Raw genomic sequence first — 13,336 nt, forward strand, 5'->3', positions numbered from 1 at the left:
CGCGTGCACACTGCAGTGGACTGGTTGGCCGTGGTGGAGGATGCACTGTAGCTATCCCACTGTCTTGTAGCATCGGTGCAGCTGGTACAGTCACATCCAAACACATGCACAGCAGAGGTAGCCACTGACACAAAATTACCATCTCAGACAGAGAGCACACAAATGGCATTGCATACACACAATATAGGCAGCAACAAACTAACAAGACCCCCACACCCCAAAAACCAGACAGAGAACAGTGAGACAGAGTGACACTCCAGCTGCTTTGCTTAGCTCTCTCTCTCTCTCTCTCACACACACACACACACACACACACACACACACACACACACACACAGCAATGTGGTCAGCACAAGCACGAACACAAACTGTCACTGTCACAATATTGTGACCGAGGCTTGACAGCAGCGAGCGGCAGCATAAGGCACACGGCTGTTTGAGTCAGACACAAAAGCAAATATCTGGTCCAAGAATTTCCTCATCGTTCTTGTCAAGTGTTACATTTTTAGATCATGTTTTTTGGATCCTGCACGATCACACGCAAAATACAGAAACGTGTCACTGTGCCGCCCGGCACTACATCTATGTCTATGTGGAAATATACATAATGGAGCTCAGCAAGCATAATTTCGAGTCAGACTGATTAACTCGAAGGGTCACAAAAACATCAAACCTACTTTCAGCGTTTGCCAGAATTCTTCACTGTTCGTAGCTAAAGCATCATTTGGTCATTTTAATGTTTAAAAACCTCAACAATAGAAAGAAATGTGACATACATTTGTCTTTATGTAATTAAGATATTTTGTTTGAGATACCGAGGGATAAACCCGTAGAGAGTACATTTTAAAAATATGACATTTTACTCATTCTCATTCAGCCCGAACCAGATCTGCCCTCGACAGCTTGCGCTAATCTCAAACCTTAATCACCTTCAACACCGTGGATAGATTAGGGTTACGACCCTGTGCCACAAAGAGGGGCCAGAGAAAGAGAGAGAGAGGTCTGCAAATGTTATCATTGATTGATTATGCCCTTTAATTCAAATGGAAAGCATCAGCTTCCCAACTCTGCTGCAGTGCAGGAAAAAGGCTCTCACAGCAAATGTCACTTCATCAAAGATGTCAAATTCGTCTGTACCTTTCCGTCCTGCAGAAACACACAGAAACACGGCGAGCTAAGCGCCGAAGAGGTGCACAAGTAAATCCTGCTGCCAATGTCAAAATCGTGGCCAGGATGAAGTCTATGGGGGATGGTTGGTCCTTGTGGATCGGCTCGGCGATGGTGGCGGTGACGCAGAGACGGGGCGGGGGGGATTTTGTTGTATGCTACAGCCAGTGGGGCCAGCAGGCGGCCATATAGGTGATCAATCAGCTCCATTACAGCAGTGTCACTGCCGAGTCTGGAGTTATCCTGCCCATCACCCCTCCACAATACACGCAAACATCGCCTGTTTCTAGTCTAGACTGGAAAATAGAATCCCGCAGCGTGATGAAACTGGTCCATGAGAGTAAACACAGTGAAAAAACAGATGCGTTTGAGTTTCTGCTGTGTATCAGTGACATATTCTCAGATTCAGAATCAGGGCATGCGCATGTATAATACTAGGATGGGATTCACCTCCAATCAGAGGATGCATAAAGTTGTTTTGACAGAGATGAAGCAGATTCTGATACACTTGCTTTGAATTGCATCAAGACACAGCTTTTCAAAGCAACCAAAAATAGGATCGGCTCCATTGTGATTGGTAAGTAGCTCGCACAATGAGCCCAAAGACATTATGCAGCAGACACTCGCAATGACACTGTTCATGTTTCTACACTCAGCTCAGAATATCTCCATGCAGCCTGGAGATGCATATCTGTGCTGGCAGATGCCAGGCGAGCATTAGACAGGTATCCCACTGATGGAGTTATCTCAGTCAGCTGAAGCAGCACAGACTGGGACCATGGAGCAGCACAAGTAGGAGGAGGGAAAGAGAAGAGTGAAGGAGAAAGATGGAGGCTGGAAGGGGAGGAGAGCGGGCGGTGGGGAATATGTGATGCACAGCACCTCGCCAGCCAGCCAGCCAGCCAGCGGGACATTAATGACGATCATGTCTTGTCACACTGCTGTCGGCCAGTCAGCAGATCTTGCCCTTGTCCCTGCCCTTCTCCAATCAATTGCATCGATCTGTCCCAGGGGTCAAGGGGCAAGAGCGTATCAATAGGGGGAGAGCGGCTGATGCAGCAGGCAGAGAGGGGCGCACTCCAGACAGATCGATGACACCCCACCCCCATGTGTCTGTGTGTGTGTCTGTGTGTGTTTGGGGGGCGGGTGAAAGTAGTTATGATTATTCATTTGCCATTAACCCGAATGCATTAAGGGAATATGTTTCCTTGGGAAGAAATGGTGCTCGAGGCTGCTCATTTTTATAGGGAAGTGAGATTTTATGAGTTGGGGAGCTAGAGTAGCGTTCTGGCCAGAACCGACAGCGTTCTGGTCTCAGACGATTTGTTACCAAGGTTTCCACCCATTGGTGACGTCAAAAGCAAGAAGCCAATCTCTGCTCTCAGAGAGATTACAGATGTAAGCAGCAGTTGGCTGATTTTCCAGTGTTTTGTGCCTGAGTGTCACTGTCTGCAATACAACTAAACGGCTCACAGAACTTTGAGTATCACAAAGTGTATTAGCCTCGTGTGATGGGTCTCTTGCTTTGAATATACAGTTTCTCTGACATCGAAACAAAAATGCAGGACAATCTGCAATCTGATCACAATGTAAACACTGCATCCACTCCACAGGCGGTAACATAAATTCACTTTAGGGACTGTTTATTTTTGTTTTGAGCTCAGTGAGATTTATCTTCATATGGAGCTTTAAAGAGCAGCAGCATTTGCTAGCATTTAGCTGAACACATGCAACAGGAAACATCTATAAACTGGCCAAAGAAGAAGAAAAATCATCCAAAATGAATTATTATTCTAGGTTTCAGCAACTTTCCTTATTGCTGGTCTAATACACGCACTCTTTAGGTTTCTGGCTGCCTTCACTGATGAAATGTAGAGCAAATGTGATGCTCCATGATTGGCTGTCTGCGCAGTGCTGCCAGCTCTTCCTGCTGTACATCATTTGGACTGCAGCACACCAAATTCAATCAAGGCAATCTTTATTTTATTAATTCTTAAAGTCATCTGAAGAACCTTGAAGTTCCTTGCCAGCGTACTTCTCAAAGGGGCTGTTATAGCAGTGGGGGCAGAAAAAAATAAATAAATCAGCGACCTAAACCAGCCCTATCTAATCCCATAATTTATTTGTTTAACCATCCCATAAATGAAGGCCCAGCTGGAACCAATGACCAGCTGGACAGAAGAGTGCTGAGGCAGCATGATTCTCAGCAGCAACGCTTTCCTCGACACATCTGGAGGAACGACTGAGGTTCAGAGGTGAGGAAAGATGAGAAAATCGCAGCTCTTGAAATAAACACTAGTGAGGCACATCTTGATTCTGCATACTCTGTTAAATTTGTAAGAGCTAAAGACGAAGGAAACAAACTTTGCATTTGTGATTAAATAAAGAAGCTACATTTGGTGCTGCCTGAACTAACTCTTCATTCCAAGCTGACTGGCATGAGATCCCCTCTGTGTTCCTCAGCACACTGTCCACTTTTCAACACTTCTTCTGACTCTTCTTCCTGTGAGTGGGTCAGAACAGCAGCAGCAGCAGCAGCAGCAGCAATGTGAAACCCGGTGGTGTGTAGCTGAATAAGGAGGCGTGATCTTCCTGACAGTGGGATTACAAAATGGAAGATAAAAGGCCTTCTTTGGTTTCCAGGGATTTACCAGGATCATATTCCCACACAGAAACCTGTTTGATGACAGTGACTCTACCGGCCATGTGATGCTGACAAGGTTCGCTGGATTTCAACGGTGTTAGTTTCCCTCCAGATTTAATTACTGATGATCTAAAAATAGCCAATTAATTCCATTCAATAGCTGCACTGATAGGAAACAGGTAAGGGGTTTTCCACAACTGTTCACACTGGAAAAGCAGGCTAACTTTGCAGACAACCCTTCAGCCAAAGAAATTCTTCAACATCTTAACATCAAATATTTCAGAGTGGAACAGCATATCTGGCTAAGCGTGAGCGCAATTCAATGGAAACTCTGAGCATCAAACAATGAAAAAGATACAAGCTCGTTGGATAAATGACAAAGGCTGCAGAAGGGCAGCCTGCTCAGCTTCAGCCCCAAACATTGTAACATCTGTGTCATCAATAAAAAAAAACCCTATCACAATGATGAAAAACTACAGCAGAATTTACAACAAAGCTCCAGCTCGAGCAGGCAGCTTGCTTACATCAAACCGTCCTGAAGAGTAACAATCTCAAGCTGATCTGCCAGGCCGTTTTTCTCTTGTGTGGTGCTTTGGAGTCATTTTACAAGCTGTGGCTGAATGCCAGACACAGATGTAGTCTGACGCAGTCAGTCAGTGGACAAGTCCACAGTAAACAGAGACTCTAGTGTCGCTGAGGCAAGCTTCAACCTGAAACTGGACCTCATATCACAAATGCACATAGTATGGAACTGTGGACAATGTATCACAAGACTTGGCAACAACCTATAAACATCCAACTGCAATAATAGAGTGGGGCTGTGTTGGGTAGACAGTTTTAGGAAGTGTTAGGTGTGTCAATTAGACCTAACCTGAGTCAGCTGTGCAAAATATGTGTGCAAATGGCAATCACAGAGCATCTGCTAAATATAACAAGTCTGATTATTATATTTTATACTTTGTGTTTACAGCGAACCCTCTGTGTATCATAATATTTGGCACGCAGCACACATTAGAAAGACGCCACAGCCGTGTTGAATAAAAAGGCCGACGTGTAATACTAGGCCGCAAAGATGAAGCGGCGGTTTGAAACACGAGGCCATCACCGTGTGAAATAGGTTCCACCACGCAATTACACCTCAACGAGTAGAAAGCACTTCAAAATAAGACAATATGGCATATTTTTATATTTTAGCACCCTGTTTAACTCGTACTGAATTTCACAACTGTTTATAACTGGAGCAACTCCTAACATCTGAAGAAAGAAGAAAAGCAGTAAGTCTAAGTACAATGTGTTCTAACTAGAACTCTAGCAGGGCCATAGTGAGCTGGCAGGCCCACCATGAAACAAAAACCACATGTGAGCCAGAGTTACATTATTCTAAAGATCAGCATCACTTTAGAGGTGCTGCATGTTCAGCAAACTGCAAACTGATGTCATACGTGTACTCCAAGGAAAGCTAGAAGGTTGTACAGTTAACTCCCAGGGTGTAATTCTAAACCATACAACCTACTACCTCAACCCGGATGCACACATTTTCAACTAGGGTTCCTCTCGTCTATGTACTGAATAAAGTCATCCTCAAGCCAAACTGTGTCTCATCACTATCACCACATTTCAGGTTTACGCTTGGAGAAAGATTGAATATTAATATATGGAGCAGTTTAAAACCTAAATTATTAAAGAAAAAAAAAGGTTCAAGCACGACGATCGCACCACAATGACAAAGACCCACAGAGGCGAGCTTGTGCTGTCAGATTCGCCACAAGATCGGATCTACGGGTTTGTGCCAAATGGTTATGGCCAAAGTAGCAAAATAATTCAATAAAGGACTAATACTGTCTCGCAGCTATAGCAACACAGGTGTAAAAAAGCAGGACGCGTGTGCTGAACACTGGCGTTCATGCAGATCACAGCAGTGCCAGTGAATACACCGCAGCTAGCAGCAAGACATTCGCCCCACACGATCAAAGTTCATCAAACAGATGGTGACAGCACTGTGGTAACTTACCCATCGTGGCTGCATCTTGCTCTGAGGATGGGTCGCTGGGCCAGTGGGTTCTCTAGGGTGGCCATTTATTTTTCTAAAAACAGGAAAAGAGAATTGCTTTTAAATACCACACAATGCTTTGCATCTGCCAGGACCTGCAGCTTAATGCTACGATTCACTTTTAACAATGACTCTTATCGTTGTGAGAAAAGAAAAAAAAAGGTTCACAGTTACATGTCAGTAACTGTTCTGACAACATCACATCCACACAGGAAAGAAGAAAAACACAAACACAAATGTGTGTATATCGGTAAGTTTCTGTGCCTCAGTTTGGGAGTGTCATATGTCTCTGCAGTTCCCAGCTACAAAATTAAATCCATAATAATAACAATCTGCTGTGGACTTGTATCCCAAACTAGCCCACAGAATTGCCAGAGCGGTCCTCCTCCTGGCCAACAGCAATGTGGCTGTGGTGAGAGCTTAGCTCAACTTAGTCAAGACCGCAGATAGCAGAGAGCAGAGAGCAGAGCCTGAGAGGGATGCCAGTGTAATCAAGCATGCCACGGTCAGCTACCATTAACTGTGCCAGTGCCACAGAGCCACAAACAACAGAATATTCCTACGGCCGCAGTGCGACAAAGGAAAACCTGGAATAAGAGAACAGAAAATGCCACTTACCTACGTCTCTACTATTCTGTCAGACTTTATGTTTCTATCTTTCTGTATCCACACTTTCTACTTGGGTGTGAGCTATGCGCAGTGGGTGCTAGGACCATTGGTTTATTACTTTGCTAAATGGAGGAATGATGAAAAGACCGAGGCACACTTCTAAACTGAGCCCACTGAAATCACGGCTTCAGTTCAGCGATGTGCTGTCCGCCATTTTCTCCGAAACAAAGTAGAAGAGAAAAAAATTGTATAAAAATGATTTGCTGGCATCATTATTCAAAGTTTTCCCCTTTTCTCCCTCCGTGTGTGAGTCTCTCTCTCCCTCTGCCTCGCCTGGCACCATCACAAAACCTTGGCTGGAAAGATCACATGATTTCCTACCAGAAAGCCACAGCATTCCCAGTTAGTATTCTGCTGACACTGTAAAGACATCTTTTGTCTAAATCAAAGCGTGGCCTGCCCCCTCCCAAAATCTCGCACCTTCTGGGAGGGGGTGGGGGGGGGTTAGGCAGTGTAAAGGGCGGTGTTAGAAGCCATAGCAACCTCTACCTGGCAGGCTGCCCAACACACGAGCACTGCGGGCTAATATGGAGTGGAGCAGGAATGCTTATCGCCTTCCAAAGTCAACTCCATGGGCGTGCTGGTTGCTTAAGATTTCAGTGCTGATGCCAGATTTTTCGTTTTTCTTGACAAAGTAAATAAAATCGTCTAGATACATGACAAACTGACGACACGCTCACACTGCACCTCCTGATTGAAATAAAGTTCACATGCTTCTGTTTTAAAACGCTATTCATCAAAATCATGTGAGCTCTTTCAGTAAACACAAACACTGGATCAAATTCGTCACACATCAAATAAAACACTTTATGTGGCTTTGCTGGAAAGTATTAAAAAACATAAAAAAGGACACTCGGTAGTATAAGGAATCTTCTGCAAACTTCTGCAATGATTTTTTTTTGAAGCAGACGAGACGAGCTCTGTCTTACACGCTGGGATATAGTGTATCAATCGCTCATGCATCATCAGCAGCGTGTTTTCCTGTGCCGCACACTTCTGCAGTTTAGCCAGAAAAGTAGCCAAGCACAGTCAGGTGGTTTGTTACCGTAACACAAGCATATGTCATAGACCTGTGACTCACTAAAGAGAAAGGTATCCGCCAGAGACCACACTACAGTTCTGTGCTGAGAGCATCTCACACGCCGGCCTCCTCACTCAGCTTAACGCCAGACTGTTGAGCATCTGCCTTACTTGCTCAGCTCTGACTTCAAGGAAACGATCAGTGTAGCAATGACTCCCGACCTCTGTATTTTCAATCACCGCGTTACTTTAATTTAACACAAAATGTGGAGAAATACTTCACATTTTGCACATAATCTAAAACCTTCATTTCCACAGTGTAGCACTCATTCAAAGAAAAGTTCACCAGTATGGATGGATAAGACAGTAAGATGCAGCGGCAACATATAAAATATTTCTGTGCATATCTTAGCCTTTATTTAAATTATATGATGCTCATTTTCATAGTGGATTAGGACATCGTTTGAAGTTATAACTGTAGACCTGCTGCAAGAAAGGACAATTTTAAACTGGCATTAAAATAAAGAAGAAAAACAGAATCAAATTTAGAGAAGACAGCGTGATAAGAACACAGGTGGAGGAGAGGCACAAAACATTTGCAGATGCATGCAAATAAAAACACAAAAGAAGAAATGATCTGTTTTTTAATGTTACCCATTTCATATTCTCGTGACAAATGAGACCAAGTCAGAAACACCGCACTGACACGACGGTACAGAATAAACGTTGAGCAAACACTTCGATCAGGCTCCAACCGATAGATCAACATCAAAGATGCCGGCGTAATGGGATTGTAATGCCACTAAGCAGTCTGTTCTGAGCTGAAGATTAATGTGTGTTTCCCCCCATTATTTGTCATCAAGAGCAGCCTGTAGCAAACAACTCACCTTCACTTGATTAAATCCCTGGAAACAGAAAGAAGAAGGACAGCAGCGTGCTACACCTGTTGTCTAACTTGTGCAACGCTATCATCAGAATCTAATGTGGTTACATTTATTAAATCGTGTGCAGTCAACACCTCGCTGGTGCAAAACAAGCACACAAACATCGACACTTCTCTGTCGACAATTCAGACTGTTCACTTAGATCTGACGGTGCTATTTACTGATAGGAAAAGGCGGCATCCTAATGTTCTTCTTGGAGAAACTGCTGTGTGCCGTTTTCATCTTTCCCCATAATTAGGTCATCTTTATTAACCACCACACAATATCCATTTCACAACTCTCTCACACATACTATGTTGTGGAAAGGGAAAAATAAGTGCAAATACATACTTTGCACAGGTCTGCATAGCTACGAGACAGCTAGCTCTGCGATGTAGAAGAAAATGGCCATGCGGCCACCTGAGCGCCTCATCTGATACGTCAGCCACGCTCAGCCAAAACATTCCCCCAATGAGGGGGTCAGTTCATGTCCTGAAAGGCAGAAGGCCAGGGTCAAAGTTCAAATGAGAACCAGAGGGGTGGGGGTTTGAAGGACTTCCCTTGGGTATGGAACGTACCATTATGAACCAGACAGGGGTGGAAAAAATCAACACTGTCATCGACAATGCAATAAAGTCAGCGGGGGAGGAAACGACATGATTTACATGTGCGAGGATATAAGGAAGGCTGAGAAAAGCTAGTGTTTGTTTTTATCGAATGTCCTGTTATACACTGATGGGAACCCCGTTATACTGTGAAGGCAACATACATCTGTGTAGGTACACAAACACTATATCAGTGGTTATGACGACCAAACCAGACTCCACCTGAGACATCCTTTTGTGAAGGAAAAAATAAGCATTACATCTTTATAAGCCTGAAAATGTAAAAGCTGTGTTAAGCAGCTATTCATTTAGAAACCTGGCATTTTCAAAGTGTATAAAACACTATACATTTTGTTATCTTTACCAAAACTTTGCATACTGGCAGCCAAAACTAAGCAGGAAGATAATTTGTGCTACTTTATTCTCTGCAGGCACACCAGAGACAGGGGGTTATTTTTGGCTCAAAGCTCTTATCTCCATTAATTTAATGTTGCCTCAAGCCGTGACAGAAAAACAGTCAACAGGTTAATCCAGACAGAGTTTGTGCAGTTCGCATTAATGAAACGTACCCATCCAGCCACTTCATTGTGTCAGAGTATGAGACTTGATCTTGCCAAGGACAAGAACCCAATACAAAGCCCAAATATTGAAATCTAACATCGTGCATGGAATATTTTTGGATAGCTCTGTTTGCTGAGTGTTTTAGTATACTGGGAAAACACCCTGCACACTATTACTGGCAAAGAAAGCGAACAGAGTTGAGGCAGTACACAGGATTTACTTTTTCTCTGTTTCCCCTGTAGAGAGGCCTCATCTTACTGTGCCCTGCTCTGGCGCCTCTTTCTCAGCGTTCAGCTACAAGGACTGACAAAGGAATAAGATGACTTAAAAAAAAGCCAATTAGCTGATATGAACAAGTGAATTAAAAGCAACACGGTCAGGCGTGTGAAACCTGCTACTGCTGCTACGACACAGGCAAACACATGTATGTGTAAGGAGCAATAAGAAATTCAGCTTAATTAGGCAGAAAAGCCAAAAGAAAGAGTCGAGCACATGCGTCTGAGCATTGGGGCTTAACATAGCAGTTGCTCACAAACATGGGCTAACCTGTTTGGGATTACAGAAATACTGCCGTGTTACTATTAACTTAGGGTAATGTTGCTTTAAAAGCTAACGCAGCTTTTCTGTGCAGCCAGCCACGGCAATGACTTTGCCCGACCCACCTGTCTGTTGATCCTACTGCCTAGCACCAGACTAAACACTGAGATTTTCAAAATGGCTTATTGGCTGCAACTGACTAACAGGCAGCCAATCAGTGCGCAAGGAGGCATGGATGGAGGACAAGAATCAGTCAGTGAGAGCAGAGGAGAGAGGAAGAGGCTGTGCAGAGACAACCGAACCTCGTACAAACTCAAGAGGGGAAAAGAACGCAAAGGCAGAAGAAAAGCTCGACAAATAAACAGTAAATTCAAAGTTACTCTGTGACAGAGATATGAGTGGGTTTTTTTGGGGGTTTTTTTTTGCTGCAGTATCAAATGTTGATGCAGAACAATAATAAAGTAAAAGGGCATTTGTTTTCTGAATGGCACTGAATTGATTACCTGGCTTCAGACAAGGCTGCTATCAGACCCTGCGTTTACCATCGCTAACAGGGATCAATAGCTAATGAATTCCAAACGGCCAGCTTTCAGAAGCATAAACGTATCCTACACGACTGCATAAAGTAACCTCTACGGATCAATGAATATGACATCACGCGCAGCCGGAGGAATGCATCTTTTTAATCGACCTGAGCGTTCTCAAATTAATTCAAACGACAATTAAAATGGATCGGACTGCGTGGCACCTTCGTCCTGGAATCTCACAGAAGGTTTTTATTGTGCGTTTGGCTCCCCTCACGGCCCGCCCCCGTGCTTTAATTACCGCTGTCTCCTATCAGGCTGCTCAGATGGTAAAAACAATAGAGACACGAAAGGCTCGGGTTACCATTTACATACTGATGGAAAGAGCACTAAGCAAACGTGTTGTCATTCAAAGAAATACACTAATGTTTGAACCCTAATGGTCTAATCACTGATGAGCTGGTGAACATTTATGTGATTTGTCACAGATGTTGATGTCTATTAAAAATCCGGTTCAAAAAATCCAATCAGTTTTTAAAATACAGCCACCTTTTAAAATATGATTCACACAGTGTGAACAGCTTTAAAGTGATTAACTTGTACTTCAGTACATTCTCTGATCATTACAGGCTTTTCAGAACATTTTAACATCGCGTCATTCATGTTGTCGTTCACTAGAAAGACGCTGTGTGCTATGATCTATGTGCTCAACATTAAAAAGCAAAGGAACATTTATATGTAGGTGCATTACTGCTACTAAGGGAAATTATCAGGCACAACATCGGTGCAGGTGAGCTATAACTGAAGGGACTCGTAAACAAAATATCCAAAACACTTCACCTTGAAGGAGACACAAAGGGCGACGCTGCTATTGTTTATTAGTTTAAGTTTGAGGTTGGTACATCTCTTACAGAGACCGTTCAGTCCTGTGTTGTAGTTATAGATGCTTCTTTGTGCCACATAATATCATAGAGACAGGTGTGCAAATTTCACAGAACCTCAGAACATTATATGGCACAAATAATTTTGCACAGGCTTTCTCTAGAGGTGCAGACCATAATCGACTACTTTAAGGATGACTTCTCATTTAGGAGGCAGAGAAAGCAGTTATCATAATGATACCTTTTCTCTGTGTGTCCTCACCAAATGCTTTCTCCAAGATAATCCCCCTGCACAGCCGCTCATTATCAAAGCAATCGTCTGACAATGGGAAGGAGAACACTGGAAATTACGGGAATTAGTATAGGACTATGGAAAAATGATTGCTGATTCAAGACCTTAATTAGGCCCTTGCAAAACAATCAGACACAATTAGGAGGTACCAGTCAATAAGCCGAAAACTCAAAAGCAAGAGGAGAGGAATTAATATCTGATGATTTTTAAATGGCTATTGGAGCTCAGATGACTTTCACTCACAGTCGGGTACCAGACAGTTGGAAGCCTTCACGGCTCTTATTGTGGCAAATAAAGCCGGGGACTAGCAGGTAAATCAGCAGGTGAATCAGCCCTGCCTTCCAAAGAAAATGACCATTAAGGGGTAATCGAGCAACATCTGAGTGGGTCCGGAAACATGTCGGGAATCTAAAGATGCCCACGGTGCACCTTAAGAGCAGCAAGGTCAAATAGTAGCTTGAAACCGTTACACTCCAGAAATCCTACGAGAAACAGCCGCGTCCGTTTCTCTGGGTGAATAATTTCAAATGAGCAAACATTACAAGTTTCGGATTGTTATTTCCCCTCTCATAACTAACAACGCTCAAGCAGTTAATTACTTCTTGCCAAATAGAAAATAATGCCAAAAATATTATTATATCACCATATTTCTCATGACAATCCACCACAACAGCAAACGTTTGAGCCTTTGGTTTAAACCAAATTGAGTTTTCAAGATATGTCTGCATAGCGATGCTTGTGCAGTGCAGAACGTGAATACTAAAGTTAGTTAACATACCTTGAGCCGACAAACAGAACCTCTCCAGATAGTTTGCTCACAATGAAATGTGGCTTACTCACCTAAACTGCTTCATAATCTCACAAAGAAAGTGAAAATCGATGTTTTGAACGAGTGAAACATGGCCGTGCATTTGAAAGACGAGAATTAAATACACATTTTAGCCTGAATCACTGCCTGAAAATAAAAAGATCTTTTACCAGTGAAAAACCACATCTCTGCAGGCCCTAATCAAAGAAAATAAAGCTGCCACAATTTATCTTTTTTAACAGAATGCAGTTGCTCATTCAGACAGAAAAGGCTATGCTATTAGAAAAAAGTCAGACTGTAACTGGCCAAATATAACACGCAAAAGATGTACTGCAAACATCAGTGGAACTGACATCTGTAACGCTGTATTATGAACTGGATTTATTCTGCTTGGCCTCTATGATCTCCAGCACACAACCAGATCCTTACAGCACACGTTGCCCTACAATAGACTGCATGATGCTTCCATATATGTGCTAGATCAGGGCTTACAGCATGAAATCACATGCAGCTGGTCAAGACAATAAAGACAGGCATCTGTCCAAAGTTCACGTCCATCCACTGGGAATCAAAGCATTTGTCTTTAATTATCATTTTTCATTGACAACTTGGACAAAAGCGTGAGGTGTGCTGACACAGCCTGGAGGTGTGTGTG

General features: G+C 43.2%; 1 long non-coding RNA gene across 1 annotated transcript in view; it reads right to left on the reverse strand.

The window, feature by feature from the left end:
- The window catches only part of LOC102308204, a 44,691-nt gene that overhangs the window by 7,834 nt on the left and 23,521 nt on the right, over positions 1–13,336 (reverse strand). Inside the window, exon 2 of the long non-coding RNA XR_316666.3 lies at positions 5,823–5,895. This is a non-coding gene — a long non-coding RNA (uncharacterized LOC102308204). The remainder of the gene's footprint in view (positions 1–5,822; positions 5,896–13,336) is intronic.

Source organism: Haplochromis burtoni, unplaced genomic scaffold (assembly GCF_018398535.1).
Source record: "Haplochromis burtoni strain Fernald_Lab_line unplaced genomic scaffold, NCSU_Asbu1 Contig_24, whole genome shotgun sequence".
NCBI classification, from domain to species: Eukaryota; Metazoa; Chordata; class Actinopteri; order Cichliformes; family Cichlidae; genus Haplochromis; species Haplochromis burtoni.